Source organism: Varroa destructor, unplaced genomic scaffold (assembly GCF_002443255.2).
Source record: "Varroa destructor unplaced genomic scaffold, Vdes_3.0 BEIS01000006.1, whole genome shotgun sequence".
Classification (NCBI taxonomy): Eukaryota; Metazoa; Arthropoda; class Arachnida; order Mesostigmata; family Varroidae; genus Varroa; species Varroa destructor.
Window position 1 is genome coordinate 20,830,858 of NW_019211459.1, and position 25,952 is coordinate 20,856,809.

A 25,952-nucleotide genomic window follows, 5' to 3' on the forward strand; every position below is an offset into this window, starting at 1 on the left:
TATATATATATATTAAACTTTTCTAGAAAAATACGGAATAATTTTTCTTGCCAAGGCGGTGGTTCTGTGCAGAAGTTCAATTAATTATTAATTAATCGCTGTATAAAATCGTAAGTTCCGAAGCTAATTATAGGAAAAAAAATTAGCGCATCGAGCTCACCAAATGAAGCCACGGCCCATTACGAGTAAAATCAAAAAGCTAGCCTAGAAAAATATTTTAGACCCTCACGCACACCTGCCCATACCCAAACATGGGGTCAAACTCAACACCAACAGGTACCCCTGTCCAGAAAAGCTATTTTTACTGCACAGTCGTGCCGGTGGCCTGTGAACTAACGTTAATCCTACCTTTTTTTCTACCTAAAACACGAACTGTACACTTTTTGTCGGCGATCTTGCAAAATCCTCTTTTTAGATTAAAATTAGGTAACTTTTTGGTCTATAAATGATCGCCCGACCTATTAGCTTCTGTAATAATCCCCTCTATGTGGGCTCTCGCGTGGATCAAGTCCAGTCAACGTCGACAATCGCGCTGGACTTCACTTCAGCCGTCTGCCAGGCTCCTTGTGAAGGCCGCATTTCGAGCGCATACCGCTGTGGAGCATTGCTATGGCCAACTCTTAACTATGGTTCCCTTTCATGGGAATCAAAACTAGGCCATGAAGCCAGCTGATTGGATCAACCGAAGCGAAAGTAGATCACCGACTTCTACAAGGTCTGTCAAGAAACTTAGACTGCGTGCCTATTATTATGAGAAATCTACGGTCTCTGCATATATTCGCATATTTAAATTTGTAATATCATTGCCTGGGTAGTTAGGGGGCAACTGAATCGAAACTCATAGAAAGTGACTGACCAAAAATAGTTTGGTGATTTTTGAAGTGATATCAATTTATATATTCTAAATCAAATTAAAACACAGCATTCACGCATTACATGATGTGCTAGCTTCAACTAGGCTGTTTAGTCTTCTGGGATGTTGTGTCGACAGACAGTGGTCGTCTTTTGACCATATTCCGCTAACCTTCATCGACAATGGCTACCTGCAGAATGTTCATCTTCAAAATCGAATGGGAGCTGCAACTTGCTCGTCACCTTCAATCGAGATTATAGAGACCTTTTGTCCTTTTCCATAGAGAGTTTTTTCTCATCGACAATACAGGCTCGGTACGAAGTTTGTGAGGCATAGAGCTTGAGTAGACACACTTAAGTACGAATGGTGTCAACTGCGATACCTAATCTTACCAGAGAGATGCGATAGCCAATTACATGCGAGAGTCCATATCGTTCTTATAGCATTTTAAAAGAGACGAAGGGAACCATCGCTATATAAAGACCATTCACTTCCTTTCTACGGATCCTCGAAGCTATTTCGACAGCATCCAAACGATGAAAACAGGCGAAACGAAACAGCAGACGGCTCGAGGAGATTTTAACAACGATCAGAGATAAACGCCGATCGATCGAATGCATAGGAATGTTGTCTACTGGAAAAGGTTCTGACTGTTTGGTTTAGACGGGTGACATAAAAAAGTGGGATATGACATAAAGAACGGTTAAAGGCGAAAGGCCATTCGTTTTTTGACGTCAGTTGACATGAACGCCTTAGTGACCTCAGTTGTCCGGACGTTGCTTTCAGGAAACGCGGTAATCGCGATAACGTAATTTAGTGCAGCTATCGACTACGAGTGGCTGAATCGCCCGTTACGTACATTTGTATTGTTTATTCTTCTTTTTCTTGGAAGAGGTTATCATTTATGGTTGCTTGTATTTCAGATAGTCCTTAAATAAATTTTCGGTTTATGCGAAAATTATTGCCATTACTCTGGCATAGCAAGCTCTGCTATCTGAGTAAGCCTAGAAAAAGTCTCATTGCAACTGTTTGCCTCTGAGTTGTGGATATAGAAAAAAATTACGTGGGATCGATTCGAATGGCTGGGCTTAACATTTTACTTATTAATCTCTTATGAAATACGATTACGTTACGTAATTAACAGTTTTTTCACTTGAATGATTCTGTGGAACGTTGCTTACTTATGCCGATATGCATATGCCGCCATTAAAGTTCTCATCGATCGGGGGTGCGCGGTGCGACTCAAAGATGACTTATAGAAAGTGCCCTTGTTGGCGACTGCTCCGCAGGATTTCGCTGATCATCTGATAGCATCAAAAGTCCTGCGACATCGATTGAAAACGTACGGTTGACTCGTCGTAAAGACTGGATAAAGTTAAAGTGTTCTTCTGAGATGCTAGCGAAGACAGAAACGACCCTTGTATCTAAGTGGAGACGGCACAGTTGGCTTGTAGCGTTTGTCTATTACGTTCTACTATCAAAATAGCTGTAGCGTGAAGCGTAAGTACATCGAAAGATTGACACGTACATATCTGTGTGTCTATGTGTTTATAGTTCCCACGAGCCGTTCAGCGCGGGGCTCTCTAGAGGCCTGGCCAAAGGCGATCAGCATTTACCGCAACTTTGTTTGGCTAATAGAATCTCATCAGTGGAAGATCGTTTTAGTCTTTAGGAAACCGGCTCTATAGGCTATTGGCATCGTTGTTTACTCACTGTGTAGATCCATCTCTGCCGGATTAGTGAAACATTGAAGATTAAGTTAAGGACACTTACCTTCGGATGATTTAGTGAATTAGAATGAAAGCTCACATAAATGAGAGGATAGACGAAAGACCATAATTAATAAATCAACAACCGGTATACAAGGGGTTGCCATTTGACATAGAAACAATCAACGGAAGTCCTGTTTAGAAAATTTTAACGAAAGGAAAGTCATTTTAATAAGTTACTCTAAAAATAAGGAGATGAATTAGGAAATTGCTTCTAGTGGAGCGACAGGCATATTTAGGATTTGAACTTTCAAGATGCCTTTAGTAATATGTTCACAATAGAGCACAGTTATCGACCGAGGTCATCACGTAATCAGAATTTTCATACCCTATTGCCATTTTTTTTTGCAGTCCATTTTGAGTATCTTTTAAAATCGACGAAAAAAAATTGGCCGTGAATCTACCGCATATCGATGCAGGCTGGAAAAAACTTTCTTGACAGTGACTCTCGCGTCCATTAGGAATGGCGTTGCACCTTTCTGTATATGGCTTTGTCATGCAACTAAGCCTAGCTATTTGCACAGCAGTCGTTGTTAACAAGAGGCTCTAGCACCGCCAGCCTGTAGATTACTAGCGAACGACCCAAACGCTATCAACGAAGACCGCTTTAAGCATTGTAACAGCGTAACTTCAATGCCGATCTCGAAACGTACTTGATCTTTACTTATCAGAAACTGCGTACGGACGGGTTATTACAGATGCTTGATACAAGCGAAGTTTGTGGGGTTGGGTGGTAAGCAACGAAGTAATCGCTTCCGATCATGGGGCCAAACTCCTCCGTCTGAAAAATAGTTCTAGTGGTCCTGATGAAAGGCTGGAGTACTCTACTTTTTGTAGACTGTACCGCCAATGAACATAAACCGTCCAAAATCTATACTAATCAGCGTGGTCCCAAGTCAGGCCGATTACCTTGTATTATATTTTTCTTCGCACTGCTCTGACAAAATTAGAGACACAGATCTCAGTCCATTAAATGTGTTCGCTATAAGGATCTTAGATTCGAGCTTTAGGTCCTACAACATTTATTTCATCTCAAAGAACTTTGTTTGAGAAATGTTTGACCTGCTCTCTCCTGAAGCGGCCGAAGGAACTATAAAGCAATCCAGCTCTACCTTAAACGATTTTGACGTGTTAATCACTCCTGAATCCGGCGCTCAAACCTTTTAACCCATTTTTTGATCGAATTCGTTTTCAGTGCCGATTCGGCGACCCCGTTTTTGTTGCGCAGGCAAACTGTTAGCCAAGCCAACAGAGCTGTAGCATCAGTATCAAACGGATTAGTTTTCAAATGCGACATGGCCTGATTTTACCTGGGCCGCACTGATCTCACCTAATCCATACGATTTAATTAACCCTCTGTTCTTCTGCACCTCTTTCTGGGTCTCTAATAGTTTTTTTTTTTTTTTTTTTTTTTTTTTTCTATCAATATGATAGATTTCTAATAAAGGAAATCCAATTCGTTTGGCCACTTATTAGGTTATAGATGTCATACCTTTAAGTAAACGCACAACTACTGAAGCCCCGTCAACCTTCAAGTTTTGTCAGCGGTATTTATGGGGTCTTCTGTTGAAGCCGATTTGGCAGTCCTGATGAAGAATGTTTGCATACTGGTTAATGTCAAGCTTGATACACTCTAAGTCTTTATTAACAATTCATCTGCTGGGTTTTTTGCGGTACACATTTTTGCCAGAACAGAGAGCTATACTAAGGTAATCTATATCCCTCTTAAGAGAGAACGACTGCTGAGTTAACACATAACATTTGGAAGCTTTATGTTAAACGTTAGACGACACTAGCTGATGCTACACCGACTCGAAACGTCACTAAGGGACGATCCGTCTCCGCTTGGTGTTAGCGTTCTTTCAACTTCTTTTGTAACTATTATTTGTAGTGCAAGCTTGGGTCTTTGACAATGACAACTTTTAAAGAAACGCACTTATCTTAGAAACATAGATCTAGTACGAAACAAATAATGACCTTACTGATCTCGAGTTTAATTAAAACACTGCTGATGGTAAGGGCTTTTCAAGCATGCCAAGTGAAGCTATCGGTAGAATGGCATTACTCGCCTTGAAGTAAAAAATGAACGCTAGACTTCAACGATGAACAGAAATATCCCGATCAGTTGAATATGATCTACCTCTTTATGATACATCTCAGGGCCTTCCTCAATAATTCCGTTGTTCTAGCCGTTTTATTAAATTAATTTATTAAAAAGAGGATAATAGGGTACCACTGGTGTAGCCCTATCCATGTATGCGCGGCACGCGATGCACTAAACGAAAGCTTGGTCTACCATATTCGCAATCTCTCACAAAAATGAGTTAGTTTCTCAAATCGCTTTTTCATACCCTATAAAAGCTTCTAAGTTTGTTATGTTGCGGGAAGATTTTCGTAGGAGAGTGTTAGAGTTTAAACATTACGTTGAAGCTCAACGACGCTAAAGCAAATTATTTGGTCCCAATAAATATTTCACCTTCGTGAATTATACTTCACAATTGTACTCGGGGGTAAAAGGACATCAATACATGGACGCTATATGTCTATATAGTTGCAACCAAAGAATCATATAATCGCAGGTATTTTGATTTGTCTTGCACTAGAAACGTCGTGAGAATTAAGTTACTGAGTTAGAAGGTAGCTTTTGCCACGTCAACAATAAAACTTCGGAATTCCACATAACGTTCAACAGTCTCAATTGTATGTGGTAGGTTTTTTTCAGGTATAGTTTGTCGCAAACTAACAGATGTGGTGGCGGAACATTTAGTTAGAATTTGTGTTTATTTTTTTCGATAAGTTCAAGATGTAACTCAAGTCGATAAGTTCAAGAGAGACTCAATCCTGATTCCACTACGCAAAAAAGAATCACGGTTATACCCCAGAAACTATCGCCAGATCTATACGTTATGTTATTATGGAACAGATGTTCGTTGAAGTCACTTACGTGTTAGAGCCTTCTCAATACGGATCAATATGATCAACATGGTGATACAGATTCACTAAAGGAAAATCTGCTGCACCATGTGAAAGCGTCTCACTATTAGACCCTTGGAAATAACCAACAACCAATAGACCATTTTTCACTTGTATTTGACCGAAATGATCACTACCGACTTTCTAAGGGCTCCTTTGGCATTGCACCGCGAATCACTGAATAGTGCTTGATCCCTCACACTTTCCGGGCCTCAAGACGAAGTTCGACAGTGCTTTTTCCGCTAACGTATCAACCTTGTTTGAAGTTTTACAAGGACGCCCAAGCTCAAGTTTAGGAAGGACGTCGGCTTGACTAATAAGACAGTTGCACAAAAATTATGCGCCCCTTCATTCTGCAGGATCATGTTTTTATTTACCTTAGTTTGCGTCACGTAATAGGAGTCCAGAAAAGCATTCTACTTACAGACCTACGAGCAAGATATTCATCCGCTCCCACGAAAGCAAGACCAGTCGCGATGAACCACGATTTCAGCCCCCCGCCTAAGTTTATCCTGCTAGCCTGGGATGAAGACAGCCAAGAATAGGCCATTTGTAAAGCATTTGGTAAACCCAACAATGATGCGAGGTGTATCAACGCCCTCGGCGAATTGTTTACGCTAAAAAATAAAAGGCGCTAGGTTTGGGTTCGTATTCCTTCTGAGCCCTTTTGATTTATGTGCCCGACCTCGGCTAAACGACCTCTCCAGTTTAAAAAGAAAAGCTTACGTGAAGCAGAGAAACTGATGTACTAGGCACGCAGTACGCGAAATCTAATATAAAGAAGTGTCACCCTGTATCGGTGGAATGGGCTATTTTTATTACGCTCATATTCCCCAACTTTTAGATGCGACATGGCTCTGTTTGCTGACGTGCGCATCCAAATGCCAATCGGGTTTGTGAAATGGACGATCATCACATAAATACCTGGGCAGTTTTTTGCCGAAAAACAATTCTGGAAAAGAAATTTTACTGTGGCACCATGCACCGGTTTATCATGCAAGCATACCAGAGACTTTATCAGTTTGATTTCCATGTAAGTCCTCTTCCCCGGTAGTAGAAGCTTTACAGTTTACACAAACTTATTGAAGACGGTGACACAAATTTCAGGATTCGAATGGGGTTGCCTAGCGCCACAGTGGCCTCTTTCCTGGGCATAGCTATCTCTACCGTAAATACCCCTTTGGTCAAACTTCCGTCGTTTCGTTTCCGTCGTTTCGTTTTCGTCGTTTACAATTAGCTTTACAAGTATTACTCCTAATAGAACCAGTTTTAATACCGGCCAAATATTACGCATCCTTCCTTTCTTCTGAGCATCTTACTACGTAAGGTATATACTGACGACATGTGTGCTGTATGCTACCCTCTGCATTCAGGATTCTTGGGTACACTCAAGGTCTACTTAGTCCCAAACGCACCTGCTGTCACTCATCGAGGCTCAACAAATTTCAGTCCTCGATCAACGGGCGGGTAACATCTTCGGCCTGTCATGTCTCTCGTCAACGGTCACTGACAACGAAAAAATGACTTGGTCATCTGACAGATTCGTCGGGCGCCTTCGCAAAACAGCCTTAGATTTATACATGACAACTTTTAAGGGATGTTTAGTCGTATAAGAAGGTCGATGGATCGATGAAAAATGATGGAATGATGAACTGTAAAAACACTGAGAGGGTGACATCTGCACCCGTAACAACCTACTGGTGGTATACGAAATAGAAGGTGGCTTGCGCAATAATTGTGCTCGTTGTAAGTCAACCAGTAAATGATAGTGCCTCGATCTCTAGTCGTTTCATATCTCTAGTGAACAAAAAGTTAGAATTGGACAACGAATGCCTTCAAGCGCCATGGCGGGTCCCGTTCCATGGTGTAGGTCGTACAAATGTATTATCTAGCCATATCTATTAGCACAGAAACTTACGAAAAAAACTGAAATGATTACCAAAAAGGTCCCCAAACTGCACGCATATTCAGGTTGAAACTTGTAGATTCGCTTTTACTTTTTTTTTTTATTTTAAAGGGGTCGAACACTGGTAAGTTATAAAACGATGTTCAAATGATATATAACGGCAATAATCATGCAACGTTCTGACGACAGCGTTGTTGTGTGAGTTACTGGGTCACTTTTGTACTCAAGAAAAAGCACTGCGTTTAATAATGCCGCAAGGCTTGAAACGCCATGCACAAATACAAACGCGTGTCCTAAAATAAACCGTGCCGTCTATAGGTTATACTTTCAACTCTACTGAACTCTCCGATTTTAACGTTGGAGGTTGTAATGCTAAGCTGGCGCGGGCACGTCACCCGAATCGTGTGCGAATGTATTTATAATAACGTAAACAGTTCCCTGGAAAATTCGTTTTGCAAAAACAGACGTTTCTTTATCATGCTGAAAAAGTCATATGATGAGCACCACGTACCGCGCCAAGAACGAGGACCAGCGGGCACCACATTCACCGAGCAACCATGATCTGCTTCATCTGGCGTTTCCGGATGAAGAATTGCATCCAGCGCAAAAGGATCAAATAGTAACGGTTCAATCGTATATAACTAACACGGACAATCATCAAAAATGATACACCTAAAGGATTTGTAAGTATACTTCATGGTGCTCATCTGCCTGAAAGTTCGAGGCATAAGTAACCCAATAAGTAATCGATCTCTGAGCAGCAAAGGAATGAAAAGCGAGATCACCACATAGTAAACAAAAAAAAACTAGCTTAACTTTGCAGCCGTATCATTTGCTGGTCTTGAAGTTGAAAACTAATCTCACAGCAAATACCGGCCGCCAAAGGCCACTGTGTACATGTCATATACTGAAGCCGAATGCCCTTTTTGCATCCGGATGAAAATCTGTTCCCAGATTAGGGCATATTTGCAGCATGCCATCTGCACACAACAAGAACTATATGTAAAAAAATATATATATATGACTGGTAGTAAACCAAAACATCCACTGGTCAGCTATAGGTTATGAAAAATTGATTACTATCAAATTAAGTGCTAAGTCGCATAAAGCTACAACATTATATTACATATCTGAGCATTTCATTGAGCCTTCGCCCAAGACACTACACCTCGCTCGTACGGGATAACGGCGTCAGAAGCGTGCGGCTGCTGAACTCTACACGATAAACATTGCTCCATCTGGTCGTGGCTAAGGTTGAATATATTTTGTGCCACTGCTGCTATTTGCGGCCGCTTATCTCTCTGCGGATCGAGCTCTGTTCGCCCTCAGGGTGCCAAAAGAAATATCCAGTTCTGCCCCTTCTTTCATTATTTTAATTCGATGTCAAGGTAATTAGGTGGTCTTTGTATTCTCAGAATTATTCTATAGTCGTCTCTAGGTTGGATGGTTTCTTGGCACTGGCGCGTAGTGCTCGTAGCAAAGTCATTCAGGCAATACAAGTTTTTTTGCATACAATTCTATCTAAACTTTACGATCTTACGGAATTCTTACGATTACACGGAAATGGATGGTGTAGTCATACGGTTGTTTGAAAATGCTAACTTTTACCAAAAATGCTAATTGTTCACTGATATAAAGTATTGACTATATCGATGAATTGTTTTTGGCTGGACGACGTCTATTTCATTTAAGATACTTTTGTTACGTGCGTAATATTAAAGTGTCAAATAGAATTGACAGAGATATGAGGTAAAAGTAGCAGGTATAAATCAGTTTTAGTAATGACCGAACAGCGATGTTGGTAAGCTTCGTAAAGCGCCCAGTTTCTACAGGTCCGAGAGATATATATGGCCTGTCGTGCAATATACTACCGCCTTGCCATATAGTTTCCACCTGATGATAGGCCGATTGTATTCATGTGGCGTTCCAGACGAGAAAGCGTCTTGTTACGAGTGATTTAGTAGTAAACGGTTGATGTTCGACTGAAGACGAAAATCCCTCTCATTTTCACCAGTTGCCCCAACTTGATACCCACTTGACTATCCCTTCCACGCTTACACTCGCTAAGAAAGGTACTCCTGATTCGAGTTCGTAGAAAGACAGATAGATGGTTTACCTACATTGAGCTATTATTGCTCGGGCGGCTTAATCCACCTATCATTTTTATTAGGTTGAACTCGTAAACGAACCGTTGCCATTTTGAATTGCACTCTCTTGCAACGAGTTGTTAAGCAAAAAAAAAAAAGGATCCAATAATAACTAAGGTGAAATCTTCACCATGAACCTAGCAGATCAACGCGCCATTACGAGACGTTTCTAAGGCTGTTTCCCACTACACGAGTTACCGAATCGTACCACAAAGTTGTCAGTAATTCTCGTGACATAAACTGGATTTTCGAAATCTTTAAGCCTGAAATAGAAGTTTATTGTACGAATCCATGTTTCATATAATGAACCCGTACTTCAGACAGCAGTTACGTACATATGAGCGTACTTGACTTCATGCCTCACGGTTATTTTCAATCAATAGCCACGCCATGTTCAATCATTTGAGCCGTTCCTTGGTTCTTTATTTGACATCCTCTGCGTATGGTAGCACGATCAATAAAGCTGGCTATCATAAATAACATAATTGCAAACGCACTCCTGTCACGGAGTTTTTCTCTTATTGTGGATGAGTATAACGCGAAAAGATGCTTGACTCTTATGCATTTATTTGTTCAGAACTCCGGAGTGTACATATCAAGCTGTGCATAGTAAGCAGCGAGGAACCCAGGATACACCTGAGATTACTTCTGTTTTTCACACAGAAAGAGCGGTAATTTTTTGGGACAGCTCAAGGCCCACGACGGACGAAAAAAATATCATGAGTTTATGATATTAGATTGTCCAAAAACTCTCTATATTATCAAACTGCAATAGGTTTGATAATATGGGGAGAAAGCTGACTTTGTCTTATCTATCGCAGTTCTTCTCTTAGATTACGTCATTTAGTGTACACAATTAGGCCTCTTCGGATAGAGATCTGGGCTAATTCGGGATACTTTTTGGGGCTTTTGTGTGCCTTACATTGGCGTAGGGATATAACTCTTCATCATCCGCAGCACTTCTATGTAGTAATATATCATTGCGGCTGTATGTTACTTCGTTGAAAGCGATATGCGGAGTGAGAATGCGGAACATATTTCCTTTTGTTCTTCGCTCGGTCTATAGGATAGGCAGAATCCTGACTTTTGGATAAATCCCATCGAGTAAAAATATCTGCCCATAATCACATGATCGCAATTTGTCTTCTGGATCAACTTACAAGTTATTTGGCGTCCGTCTTTCTCCAAAGGCATCTTTAGACGTCTAGCCCGACCAGGACAAGACACATTCTCTAAATCCAAAAAATTAGCATTGAAGTTAGTAAAACCAGATGTGAAACCCACACTATACATGGCTCTGACCATCTGCGGTAGTTTTTTGGCCTTAAACAAGACAGAATATAGTAGATGGCGAAAATGCACTTTGTTCATAGAGTAGCATCTGTTTTTGGGGCCTGAGCTCAAGACCAACTTCCGATCACCAAACAACAACGTTTTACAAAAATCATAGAGAAGGGAGAGTACTTCCGAACAGCACGTAGAAGTAGACACTCAAAGAAAAAAAAATAGACGCTAATGCGACTTGGCGTTTATAATATATATCTACCGGAAAAGTGGCTTGAAATAGTATAACTTAGCATGTTCGTTATGAACAATACGTTCATTCATGCATGTACCGACATGCACACGTAATCTGTTTGCATGTGCGTATTTTTTGATTTTCAAATGCGCATGTAGATACGTAAATGTAAAAAATCAACCGCCTGAGACGTTTAACTAAAACGGTAACATCAGTTTCAATCTGTTCATCGCACGAGCAACTGCTTTAGAACTTTACAAACACGCACCGGTCCTGGTAATACAGTTGCTTGTTTCATCTGTTCATACAACTATGGGAACATACATGAGCAACCAATTTTCAACGAGAAAAATGAGAATTTCGAACGTCCACAACAGAGTTTCAACTTAAAGTAGGCGACATTACTATAAAAAGCCGCGTCCTTCTGTTCACTAGATTCTATAACACATACGCATTTGCCCTATATATAGATTACTCGCACGTACTATATCGATTGCGCAACAACTGTTAAGCGTTGCGATTGTTTTTGTAAAGCAGACTACAGCATAAAATACAAGTTATATTACGTGAAGATTACCATAAATCAAGAACTTAACGACAACTCTCGCCTCAAGAAAGGACAATTAAACTCTGGCTAAGATCGAATAAGAGTAACTCATAGTATTTTGTATAATTTAAAAAGTTACCCTACCGTAACTTTTGGTAAACTGGAGAAACAGATAGTGCGCTCCATTTGGATGATCAAGCCAAATTATAGTTTCAACCAAACGAATCCAACAAAGGCAAAAGATGGGACAAAGAAATTTTATTGTATGGCAGCATTGAACTCCCGGGGAATTTAGTAACCTAAAAATCCCGATAGACCTTGGATAGAAATCGTTTTGCGTCTGTATTACAAAACAAACCTTCTTGTATCGAATTCGAATTCCGACCTAGAAGGACAAGTGCTTTTAAACACAACGCAGAAGTCCGAAGATGAGTCCATCAATATACTACATTTTCCTTCGTTGTCCGAAGAATCCGTTTTCTATCCAGATGATAAAAGAAAATTACAGCGGGTTAAAGCACTTTCAAAGACAAAATAAGTTTCTTTCATGAGAGAGAATAATTGAAGGTGAGATTCAACGCAAAATTCAATGATCATATACATGGTGTGGTCAAAAATGTAAAGTGCCACCATTGCCATCAGTCATAGCGAAACACTAACTTCCATCTATCAGTACTTCGTCACATTTTGTACGTAAGACTGCCGGGCTCGCAAACGATGACGCGACCATCAATGATGAGAAACGACCATATCCAGGATGAAAATATTGACCGTTCTGTAGTTGCTATCGCAGTGATACTGCTAGCCATGCTAGTCGTACGTATGAGCTGTATACTAGCTAGTCCTGGCCAATGGTAGCAACATGCGGTAGACCGCACACGACGCTTCGAAAATTGAAGAAAAACTGTGTTGGGAACGGGGCATTTTAGGAAAGCGATTGTTACACTTTTTAGTTGAAATATTCTGTCGTAGCACTCGCAGTGCACGACCGGCGCTTCAAGGCAAAACCGCTTAAGAGTTCACTACATTAAAATAGGTTTACAAGATTGACAATGACAAGGCGCGCAGCCTAGTATGATCTGATTGTAACATGGAAAGTCGGCATCGGGTCGGGCGACATTTTGCGCATCTTTTCCGTTCTTATATATATATATATAGTTATAATAATCAAAAGCCCCTTTTGCCTATGATTCTTATACAAATCTACTAGAATAATGCCCAATATAGATTAGCTGACATTTTCCTTATACGATAACACATGTAATGTACTTAGTGTGTTTTTGTAACGATATTTAACTTTGTGTGAGTTAGATGGATAACGGAACAGCTTTAAGTAAATGGCAATGGTAGGCTGAGACTTGTTAGACTACGTTTAACCAAAGCGTAACGTAGCGTCGCAGACGACGGCCAAAAGAAAGCAAAAAAGGCGATACGGATACTACAGCAAGAGCTAACGATCGTAGCATTTGCTTAGACCCTCCTATTCTACTGTACACGACAGCCATCATAGGACTTTTATGCTTTCTGTTCAGGCTAAGATGAAAGCTTACCTCCTTCAGAGTTGACATACCAAAGCTATGTGGGCCTAGGAGACGCGAAATCTGTTGCAAGACATAGAGTGAAGGGATTAGTTTGTAAAGTCTATTCTGCATCCTATGTTACCTTTTAATTCGTTACTGGGAGGACAGGCAACAGGTCACTACTCGGAAAGCTGCACCGATAAAGGTCAAACAAGAGATCCATCGTTCCTATGCACCCCATATGGAATCATCTGCCAAAAATAGCAGGAAAACCTAATAAAGGTGACCGCCTTCTATCGTGACATTGGTCACAGGTGGTAAGGTGCAGGCATGCAAGAACTCTCTGGATGGTCGACCGCGAGTAGTTTCTACTCGCAGTCGGGATGTTTGTACTACTTGCCGGAGGCGTGAATGCTAATGGCAATCAACGTTGAATTAATTCGGTGCGGAAATGGGCTCTAGAATTGATGAAGATGGGCTTACGAGGGTTGTGAACGTTTAGCGGGAGACCTCTCGAGTGGCCAAAGATAGGAGTTCAGAAGTGATGTTACATACATGTATAAAGCATCAGGGATCTAGAATAGGGCGGTGCCACTTTGATAGAGGTTTTACTCAATTGTGAAAGTCGTTGTCCTGTCGACCACAACGCAGATTCCAGCCAAAACTGATGTTTAGCGATTGATCAAGTTTTGTTGAATAGTGACATAAGCTCCGCAATTATGACCAACATTACGAGGCACTTAACTATAATATAAGTCGTGCTCGGGGACGGACGCGTTTGGGTTTTATTATAGACTAGGCAACTAGATTTAACCGACATGAATATTACTGCTTGTTCTCGAGGTCAAGTTGTAGCCGAAAGGTTTTTCGCGGTAGCACAGCTACAAGTTCTGTACGATGGGCACAAAAGTGATTTCTATAATTGGGATATATATTTTTTCTTTTTTTAGCTCTCCACGATTTATTTACTTATATGTACGATTTAAAAATGCCTTCTCTTTTTCGTTTGCAGCTTCGCTGATACTCTAGCGGAACGTTATGGCGAGTTCAGGTTAAGAATATGAAAGTTCCAATTCTCATGAAAGTGCATTTTCGATAATTACTCAGGTCAAAAATAACAAGTTGTTTGTCCGAGAAGATAAGCTGAATGCTTATCAGCAGTCTTGAGGGTATATAATTTTATCCGAAATATTAGGAGCCTGGGTGTACTATGAACTGGATAAAGCGCACAAGAAAGTACAGCTTCCCATCGACTTTTAACGTCTCACCCAACACGCAACCAGAATGATAGATTTTTATAAAAGAATTATCACTTGTAATAAGGGGCAGCGTATCTATGTCGACATAAGCGGGCAAATAGATGGGTAGCTTCGAGAGATACGTCTCGTTAAGCCAGTTTTTTCTCTCAAGAAGTTTCTTTTTGATAGGACTAAGAGGGTCTTACACACCGGAAAATACTTCATAAAAGCAAGACAGTCGACAGAAATCCGTTTATGGTCTAGTTGTATCGAACCAACGAAGCTATTTAAGAGAGAGAATCAGATAAGCAAAACGAAGTCATCCTTTTTGAATTCTGCTTTACAAGGGTTGGAGTAGGAGGCGTTTTGCGCCTACCATATTTCTAGACCTTAATCCTGTGGTATTTTTTTTTCAAGATCACTTTCCTAGTCATCGGCAAATGAAAACCGTAATTGTACGTTTGACTGCCAAGAAGGCCTTAAAATTTTGTTGGGCAAGTTCCTCAAGTCCAGACCCAAAAATTTCGGGCGAGATAAATGAACAGAAGAGGCCAAAAGATGAGGAAAGGTCGTGAAAGGTGATGGCAAATATATGATGAATCAATTTATAACTAAGATTCGAATGAAGCGTTGCTTTTTTTGTGAATGAAAGTGCTCTTTGAAAATACATATGCTTTTGAGTATACAGATACAACAAACCGTGTGTAAGTCGCAGGAAAGCGCAGTCGACAATACAGAAACATTATTCGGTACTATCCACAGGACGGATAAGGGTTTTCAGATTTTGTATAGCAATCTATGGTATTCACGGCCATTAGACTCATTCATAGACTTATGAACGCGATCTTTTATAGTTGGATACCCGAATATTCCTTCTGGCTTTCATCTATATCTCTCTCTCTCTCCCTCTCTCTCTCTCATCACTTTTTTGGGATCAAACAGTTAAGGATAACCCATTGCCCTATCCAATAAGGCAGGCAGTCGTCTTTTGGTCTCTCCTATATTACGACATTACATTGTTTGGATATGGAATTTTCCATATCCATATGGGAATTTTCCAACGGCTCATTCTTAATTTCTACAGCCTCCTACTGTATGGCGAGCATATCTCTGCTTTGTGGGTTTGTTGTGTTAGTGTTGAGTTAAAAGTGTCACTACTGATAAGCCCAGAAGATCAAGCACAGACCGGCTGTAATTCTTTACTGTATATTGATCCTTAGAAGTGCTTTAGAAGTCTAAGCGTTGTACCAGCATATCTATATATTTTCTCTTCAGCTGCCGAAAACGTCGTCCATTAGATAATAAATCTGAGGCAACAAAATAACGATGCTTCCCATATGCAGTCTTATGTCTATTAGTTATCTCAGAAATAGTACTCAAATCAATTAAAGCTCAAATGGCGATAAGAAAGGAAATTACTTTCATCAGAAACATGTACGCGCTACCTACCTACCTACCTACTTCTATAAGAATAGAAGCACTTTAAATGCTGTGCTAAAGATCACATCTATTTCAAAATGGTCATTTCCCTTGGAAGAAATCCACTCTACATTATCTTCAAAACACGACTCGTAATCTTTTCTTATTTCATATCTTATTTCGACCCGACAAACAAAAATGTGTCCGAAGACAAGTTCATTCAAGCGTGCTATTGAAGAAAAATGAATGGTGATGAAGCATACCTTTATCTGGTCAAGTGAAACTTAATTTATTATTGTATAACTTAGCCATCGAGCGTAGCGTTTGGCCATATCATATCGGTAAATTTCGGTAAAAAAACATAGGCGATGACGCTAACGTACACCTATGAGGTGAACAGTTAGCCGTAGCCAGCTAACATTTTCAATATAACAGGAAGGTTTAGGTGCTTCTTTGAGTCGTGTCGTTTAGCTTCAAGGTTTGCAGACGAGAAGCTTAACGCGACATTAGAAACATTCTTCACGCGTGCTGAATAATTATTTCTTAAAGGACAATATCTCGAAACACTGATCTCATAAAATAAAATAAAAAAAAACAATCCAAACAATTAAATCTCTAATCTAAAAAAAAACCCTAAGTTCTCTATAAAGCATTCGGCGGATAACATAGGAATGTAACAGATTTTTTTTTTATGACACATTTCTTATCAAAGATACGGTCATAAAAGCACTTGTTACTCACATGCTAATACATAAATAAACAATAGCCGATACACGAATAACACTTATTCAGATGGATTTAAATGTATCCAAATCGCAGAAGTCCACTACGACTAAGAAAGTTAAAAAATCAATAGATATGGCACTTATTAATGCTATTGAGTACCGTTCCAGATCAACCCGAACGTAGTAACCGCTAATGGCAAAAACGCTCAATTACGAAACAAAAAAAAAAACACAAATACTGGCTCGACCGTTACAAACAAAATCGTCTGCAACAACGTTTTAATAAAACGGTGTTTCTTCCTAAAGAATAATATTCTTTAGGAAGAAACACCTTCTTATACGGCAAATATTGCGTAAATACCGCAGAGTTTGAATACAAAGATATCCTATCGCGCTTTATCTCCGAATAGCAAAGAAATAGAAAATGGGGTCGTCAGCTACCAGAATAAGAGTTGACTCTGCGATTTATCTGCAATTTATCTAATAGATTTTCATTATGCCACGATGAATGCCCAAATGGTGGCCCATGGAACGAAGCATACATCCGAAGTGGAAAATAGTCCCAGAGGTTCCGACTGAATAGTTTAATATTTCATCATTTTATTAAACGACGTGATACCGTATTGATTTTAAAAGGTTGTTACCATTTGAATCACTGACTAGTGATATATAAATCAGTAGAAAACAAAATTTCATCTAATCTACCCATCATGCCGTCATACATCTACTAGCCATTGATTGAAAATTAGTGGCAAAGCTAACTCCAAGAATATGCTGGTTAAAGAACTTTAATTAAAGACAAACTGTGTTACCATTCTAGCAAAATTCTTTAGTTTTTGCAGGGTTGTTACATAGAAAAATATTTTAAACTTTAATTAACTCTTACTTCGAATGGGCTGAAACCTAATTCACTTCTAACCCATTTGTGGATTTTATCGCCGAATCTCAGGTATACGACCCGATTACATTTTCTAAGCTAAGGCTAAATTATGAGATTAATCGATAATTTTGAAGAAAATTTTTCAAAAATATTACAGAGGGACACGCTTTAAGGTCCGACGTACGTGTTCTTGCAAACTTATAATAACGATTTCTTTATAGGAATCGACTGCATTATTCTGTTTGACGTTATGGATCCGTCTATGGCAGAATATTACTGCAAGCTTACGTAGTGTTATGGAATGAGAAAAATATCGTGATTAGCAAAAATTCATTTTTAGAAAGAAAAACTGCTTTGGGTATGTTGGTTGGCACAAAAAGGCAAAGGCCAGAAGCTTGCCCTATATCAAAACCATACCGTCATGTACAGGCTGAAAGCTTGTTTTTTTTTGTTCACGCGTTGAATAAGGTCTATCTGTGTCAGCTATAAGTAATACATGCAATGGAACGGTTAAACTAATTACATTATGAGGTAGAATGTTAGGGTTACTTGTAGCTTTCGACGGGTACTTCCATCGAAATATACTCTTTTACAAAACTCTGCAAACTGGCAAATCATCACAAAGTGCCTTAATAATACTCTACATAATACACACTAAATCGCCTTTCCGATTCGATCGGTAATTTAATTACTCTCCAAATGAAACGACAATTAAAAAGTGACACTTCGTTATGTAAGAAGCCTTGAAGAAAGCAACAGGGCTCAAAATCGAGACTTGATTTATAGGTAGTCCGTTCGTTCCCTTATCATAACACTTTTAGGTAAATCACGCTATGATAGGACCACTCCTCAAACGCATTGCGTACGGTGCTCCTTTTCTTTGCCTACGTCGTTGATACCACACAGGCCAAACAAATTGTTTAATACGACACTACAGAGAACTCGTCGCGAAAAAAATTAACGTAGACAGCTCGAAAAGTGTAGAGTACCTCAATTTTGCCTATTTCGAAATAGAAATCGCATATGGTGTCAGTAAAGCGTCTGAGATGTGGGAACATAGGCTGTTCTGTAGAGTGTTCGCATGAAACGTCCGGGTGGAAAACAGTGGAGACACAATCGTCATACGGGATCGTCGAGCACCACATTTATATTGAATACCGAGTCGGTATGGAATCAGATAAGTGTATTTCCCGCGCTACGCATAGGTGCTGGTGGGCGTGACCAATTTAGATCTGAAAGGACTACTATCCGAGTGCCTGAAACTGATAAGGCATCAAGTGACTGAGGTCAGCAAGTATATGTATATGTGGAAAACTGGTATCTAAAATAATAAAACTTCATTTCATCAACCTGGATAATGCAGGATTGGCAAGATTGATACCCTCGAACGAGTGATGGCTGAACTCTTCGATCGAATAGGTTGAGGTCTTACATGTCACGCATATAATTTATATTTGGTCACTTTCGTGTTATTACTGAATATATGTGTTATAGTGGATTGTTTATGACCAGTCTAGCGAACTTAGTTGCCCCTATTGGTTTAAACGGTCCAACTACTATTAGCCGAGGTAGAGCGCCTGAAGATTAGACCGCAGTCACGGCGGCCAATAGCTTGTAGATTACGTTTTCCATCGTAGGCTACAAGAGGAATTTTTTCATAGTTTCTCATCAGTAATACTAAATGTTTTGAGTGGCATTTCCCGGTGATGGTAACAGGATCTGTAATAAGGATTTGTAATAATAATAATTTGTATTAACAATAACATAAGTTACTTTTGCACAAATTCAGATTATTTTTCCAGAAATAAGAATATGGACCATTGACCTTTTGCCATTTCACCATCATGAGATGAACAAAGAGTAAATGTTGAAAAATAATGATCGAGTAATTAGTCCCATTTTTACGAACAAGCATTTGCAGATGACACTGAGGGTGTGAACCTAGGCACTAACCGAAAGCGCTCAGATCTCTCGAAAGCCTGTGGACCAAGGGGGCCGGAGACCTAGAAAACGTTTTATTAATATTCTACAATGCCGAATCAATTCGGCGGGTTGCAACATCAAGCGTCTTTACGTTACTCTTTCCGTCGTAATGTCCCAATAGAGACTTGAGAGCTGAAAAATTAGAGGCACTTAGGTGACCATCCTTGGCTCTTGAAACATGGACCAAAATACCTTTGTAAGAATTACTACGTTTTTCACCCAAAATATGACTCATATTCGTGCATTATATCATATTTACAAAATAAGAAATTAACATTCATACTGTGACATATCAATATATTAAGTTATCTCTGTAAGGCAAAAAAGCCCGCACGATGCACTCACTGCAACAGCATTGGCACAAATACTTCATCTCAGAATTTGATCGAGTGATAAAAATAAAATTACTGTTGCCATCCGCCGAAGTTAGTGTTGATGTCACTATATTTTAGTCTAGCCAGCAGTAGCGATTCACGGTATACCCCAATGTGACTTCACCGATTCGTGTAAGTAAACTGCTTCTTGTCTCCGTTAGCGCAAGCTCCGTCTTCTGCTCGACCTAAAGCTGAACGCTAACAAGCATGTAAAAAAATCACCCATACTCGTCCTTCAAATTCACTAGCGTCGTATCCAATAGCCAATTAACTGCTCACTACCATGTATATGGCGATCAGCCGCTTTGCCAGTATCCGCGGCGGGCGTGTAATTCAGCGTCGGCTGGTAGAAAGTTCAAAATAAACACTATGTGAGCATATCTAGCTAAATTCTTGATTTAAGTAAGGGCTTGTCAACTAACATGCACACGCTCCTTTTTGACCACCCTTGTAGTCATGACCAAAAAAAAGTTTATCGTTAGCTTATCAACAGCTATGTGGTTGATTGTTAAAACGGCCTCGCTGTCTTTCAGAGTCGTCTACAGGTGCCTGTTGATCCGGTACTTGTTTGAACTCTGAGTATTTCAGGCAGGTCTGCACTTCAGGCATACCATTTTGGACGGTATTATGTGAATCTAAGGACCAAATGAAGGCAGCGATCTGAGAGCCGTATGGCTAGATAGCCTGGGAATCAAGCGGACCAGCGACCTATCTCTAATAGAATAGAGAAAACATTTTATTAATATTCCACAACGGCGCATCAATAGAACGAAGGTCATGCGGTTACAACATCAAGCGACTACAACCATTTGACAGACGCTTGTCTTTTTGTCCAAACACAGACGCCGCATTCTACGGCGAGAAAATCGAAGCCTGTCTATGGTCCATTGGATGCCTATGGTCTACCTGCTAATGAAAGAATCAGGCTAAGGGGCCTTTGAGTCGGCTCTTAGAGATCGTCAAGCGGCTCAGCACTACCTGCCCTGTAGAAGCAGAACCACTTGAAACTTTTGATTATTTAATTAGTAAACGGTACAGGATAAACGCATAAGCCTTATTAGGCCTACTTCACACTTTGAACAAGGCACTGCGCTTATAAGAGAACAGCCTATGAAAAGTAGAGTTTCATAGATTGAATATGGTTGGAAAGTGATTGTTGACCTAATGTTCTCTTAAATCTCCTGATTCCTTATGGTATTGGTCTTAATGCTCCATCTACTTCTTTATTTTTTCGGCTTCATTAATACCATTGATTCTAAATAAGATTCATAATATTATCAGAAAACAATGTTCAACAGTTTGGAAAACCGCTGAAGAGACCTTTTCTAAACCTAAGTTCAACATAACGAAGGACGAAACAGACAAACAAAATATATAACATTCCAATTGTTAAGAATCATAGTTTTCAATTATACTGTGAGATATACTGTCAGTGGGACGGGGACAATGGTAAAGTGGCAGTCATTCGTGATCAAAGAAAAAAAAGTGTTTCGTAAATTTCTAAAACCGGCTAGCCCTTAGACCTAGCCAATCTACCTATCGAAGTACATCGCACACAATAGGATTCCTCATAAAGCATAACTGCTTTTCTTCTTATTTCATCGTATTTAACAACTATATACCACATGGTATTCTATGAATAAGCCGTGATCATCGTTATGTGTAGCCTTCGACATTGATTGAAAGAGAACAACTATAAATAAGGCTTGCGGATAAAAATCAACCTAACACAATACAGTTTAACATACGAACTTCGGAATATTCAAGGTGCCAACTCATCTACAGGGATATCCGTCTGTCTTTTAGCAAAGCGAAATTTCGCCAAACTTCAAAATAAGTAAGTTCCTTTTTCTTGCGTAATACTGTATAGTAGGTTTTCTTACTTTAGGACATTAACGCTTATCGAACATTTTTTGAATTCAACCTGTGGTCTAACCTCCAAAAACGCTAATGATACTGTTTGGTACGGGTTGTAATGTCTGCTTACCCTTAGTTGTATTCCCGACACTGGGAAACTGAGCTACTTAAAGGGAAGTCGCGTTTGTCCAGCCTGTCTCGCAAATCGCGTGCTACAGCCTCGTGGCCACTGCTGCTGTCCTATGTTCGACGCGACTTTCTGCAGATTCTCGTCTTTGATCTACGACTTTGCCACTCGCCAACCGTTCGTTCTGTCAGATATATAGCAGATGTCTATGGCAGTTAATAGTCCCTTTAGGTCAACCCCCTGAACCCTCATTTGCTCAATCGAACAATAAAACATAGACGCGACATTCTGGCATAAATACGCCTACAACCACTCACTATTATGCCGATAAATGTCGCACTGAGAATGCAAAGCAGAACTGACGTTCAGGTAGCGAAACGAATGGTCGTGCCCCAATAACGAAATGGATACTGTCGACGGTAGCGTTTGTTGTTGCAACAGGCCAGGGGAACGTTGACACAGGAATTACCGAAGGGTTGGTTTGCTCATTAGTACATTTTTTGTCTGCCGTTCGTTTTTAGGGAGCCAAAAAGAATATTTTGAGAACTTAGAGCTATAGAGGCTCTAAGTCCGCAGGGGGTATATAATTAGATGCGGTGTGGCGTTTCCAAATTTGTTAACAAAGTATATTATTATAACCTATGTACAAGATGAAAAGAATGCTTTGTTCGTATTCAGTCGTTCTTCGGTCATGTACAGGTTTTATTTATACTTCGGGCCTTCAACTCCGCCGCTTCAGGTCAGACGAGAAATATCAATGAGAAGGCATGATCTGATATCTGCGGCCTAATTAGTTAACCTGCCCCGACACAATGGTAACCGCAAGATCGCTGAGAAGCTCTTTTGTGTCCTGGTTCTTCATTTGCTTAAAGATTTCATGAAAAGGTTAAGCTCAAGTACAGCTTATTTGCCTAGTATATAAAATCATATGAAATGTGTTTGAATCTCACGATAATTAAAAAATAACAGTGAAATTAAATCTAAAATTCAGCAAACAACCGGATGCCATAAATTCATCGGAATGATCTGAACTAACCGGTACTCGTTTTATCCAAACGCCTTTACGGGTCTGTGAGATAATTCGCGCACACGCGTCCAGTGCCATCGGGGCACCGACTGATGTGATCGCTTCTAGTAATATGAAAGTGACGTGGAATCATCTTCACCAGCGCGGTATGATTTCCGGACTAACCGTCGTCAAATGATTTACCAATATGGTCGATAATATTGAAATTCGTATTGTATAATACACGGAAAAAATAAAGTAAATAATTGAACTCAGGATACGACCGACAAGACCTGTCTCCCACCTTCTACTCAGATATTTGCGACTTAACGTAAGGTAAGCCAAACACTAAACCTATGTCCAGGGCATATTTTATCGTCATACAAGCTATAATACGATATTTAATATCATGCCTACTATAACACTGAAGTTGTTACGAGAGTTTTGTATAGTATTCTTTGTCCATGTTTACCTAGGCAGAACGGTATCTAGTTCAAAAGCGGAGTATTATTGACAAAGTTCTTCGGCCATGAGATGTTTACGATCAAGGTTCACTTTACCTATTACGTCCATTACATTTGAAAAAAATTGTTATTGATAATATCGTGTATCAAATTGTCCGATATCAAACAGGACTTTGTTTGCTTGGAGGGGTTCGACTTTTTTTCCCAGACTGCCACTAGTCTAATGTATATCGTCCACAATTAGCCACTTTCAGATGATACAAGTTTAATTCCAGCTCCTCGAAAACCTTAAAAACGCGCTAAAATCTAACGATTATGTCAGATAAACTCATGAGGTCATGGAAAAAAAAGCTCGAGCAAAAAAAATGAAAAAATTAGCAACAAGTTCAATTTCGTTGAGAAGTCTCCCTCAGGAGGGCTCTCCAGAACCGATTCATTAGTCTACGCTACACCTATTAGATTTGTCTTAGACTAGAGAAACGTTTCACCCGCTAGGAGGAAACGCGAATTATATGCGGATTGTCCTAATTTATATACAGCTGCCGATAAAAAGAGAGACTTTCTGCGCTTAGCTAGAAATACAGTTAGCATTAAAAACATTACGCGATAATAAGCACAAATCATACCGGTGCCCGAAGTAATCTCGGTATAACAGTTATTGTTGGTCTAGATCATATGACGCTGGTCGGCCACTCTACGGCCCTCACACGCAGCTTCCATTGTTTTATAGTTGAAAATATTGAATCATACAGTGGAAGTATAGTACACGATAGATACTTGTACGTAAGATGTGCAGGCAATGCGTATATACTGGTGCTTGCGTCTAGCCAAACACTAAACATGTCAACCGGCACGAGAATGAACAAATGCTTAATCATTCTTCGACATCAGGTCCAATGACCTGCGAACGGCCACGCTACACATCGCAGGACACTAAGCCGCTAAATAACGTATTCTTTCGTGACTGCTAAGATCATTTCATTCGTGACTGGTGGGGTTCGTTTAGCACGCTATCCTTAATAATTACTATGGTCATTCATTTCACGAACGAACCGTCTCTGAGGGCCAACTCTTTACGGAATTTTACGTTGTTCATAGCTGACGTCTTTTATGACTGCTCACTAATTTTTTAATCGAGTAGCATGTATCGTTGTGTTAATACCACAGGTATAATCTAAATATTACATTTATATAATACAAGTATGTTTCTATATTTCATGAAGTACATTTGTCATTTCCCGGCTTTCCGGTTTCATACAGATATTTCATTAAAAAAAAAAAAAAAAAACGAAGTTTTACTGTTTCAGCGAAGGATAGTTGCTCTATTGGTTGTTCTATTGACGCAAAGAACGATGCCAACAAGTAACCTTAGGTTGCCTCTAGCAGCCGTGAGTAAGAACGTTGTAGTGTTTAACAGCGCGATTCTAGTACCAGGGGGCTTCTCCGGAAAAAAAGATTTTCTCTGGCTACAAATCGATAGATTACAACACTGGGAAAAAAATTGCTCCCTCAGTGGCTGTACTGGGGCTACGTGCTAGTGCACTACACCTAGGTAGACGCGAATATATTGAATACGTGAAAAATGGAAAACGGGAACCACTACGGGAATTTCAGTACTACCAATAGAGCCTGTATATTTCTTTACGTACACAGTTATTGATTAAGCACGCATTGTGAAGATGCCAAATGTTCTATTTGGATAATGTGACACCGATCTGATCCTTTTGATATATAGCATACATTTCTTTATTTATTGAATGAATGAAAATTCTACCTAGCTTTTACAAAACGTTAGTTTCGCTGTTATGATACATTAAAGACTCCGGTAAGATCGTTAGTGTGCCTCTCTCTGGCAACAGTTGGCAGCAGCAAACCCTGAGTGATTGTCTTTTTCCAAGTGCCTGCACAAAGCAATGTTCAAAAAGCGGCGGAGACAAAACGGGGGCTAGTTTGGTATTAATCTTCCAGGAACATTTTTTTCCTGTAATGTTTGATTATGATACACAGGTAATTCTTTAATATGCACTGATTAGGTGCATGCATGAATCCGTGATTTTGCTGAATTTCTATTTTTCCTTCCGGTGGCTGTTTTTCTTATATACATATACATACAGATATATATATATATATACATTCACTAAGCGTTGTTGTCTTTCACGTTAAGAGTCCAACCTTTATTCAATGTTTTTCCACATATCCTATCAATCAAGCAGTTCAACCGAACACGCTCAGCAGATTAGATTAGTAATCAGTGGGTTTCATTAGAGCGCTCTGAGTGAATGTTACTTTCGAATCCTGAACGAACATGACATGGCATGATAATAGGACAAGAGCCCGACTGAGGCAAAGCTACCTCATTGGGCGCCGACCTATAGTCTTTAGTGGCCTTGCAAACAGTTTTACAAGTTTACAATACATAATGACTCTTTCGAATTGTAAAACTTTTCATAGATTGCAGTTATCCCTTTTCGATTCAGCAGTGGCCAATAAACGGTGTTCTCCATGTTGCGAAAAGTCCCCCATATTATAGCCTTTATACAGACCGATACCCCTCTTCTGTGCGCCCATAATAATGTCAAGAAATAATAGGTCATCATTCAGTTTCCTGACTCATCGTGACGGCACTCTGTTATCTTTCCTAGATT

General features: G+C 39.8%; 1 protein-coding gene and 2 long non-coding RNA genes across 5 annotated transcripts in view; 1 reads left to right on the plus strand and 2 right to left on the minus strand.

Moving 5' to 3' along the window:
* The window catches only part of LOC111252435 (putative cationic amino acid transporter), a 158,753-nt gene that overhangs the window by 123,814 nt on the left and 8,987 nt on the right, over nucleotides 1-25,952 (minus strand). The window lies entirely within an intron of this gene.
* On the minus strand, nucleotides 19,760-21,982 carry LOC147754979 (uncharacterized). Its single transcript, XR_015330044.1, has 2 exons — nucleotides 21,841-21,982; nucleotides 19,760-20,196 (listed from the first exon to the last, which is right to left on the minus strand). It is a non-coding gene; the product is annotated as an uncharacterized LOC147754979 (long non-coding RNA).
* On the plus strand, nucleotides 22,185-23,473 carry LOC111252436 (uncharacterized). Its single transcript, XR_002674204.2, has 3 exons — nucleotides 22,185-22,312; nucleotides 22,577-22,722; nucleotides 22,829-23,473. It is a non-coding gene; the product is annotated as an uncharacterized LOC111252436 (long non-coding RNA).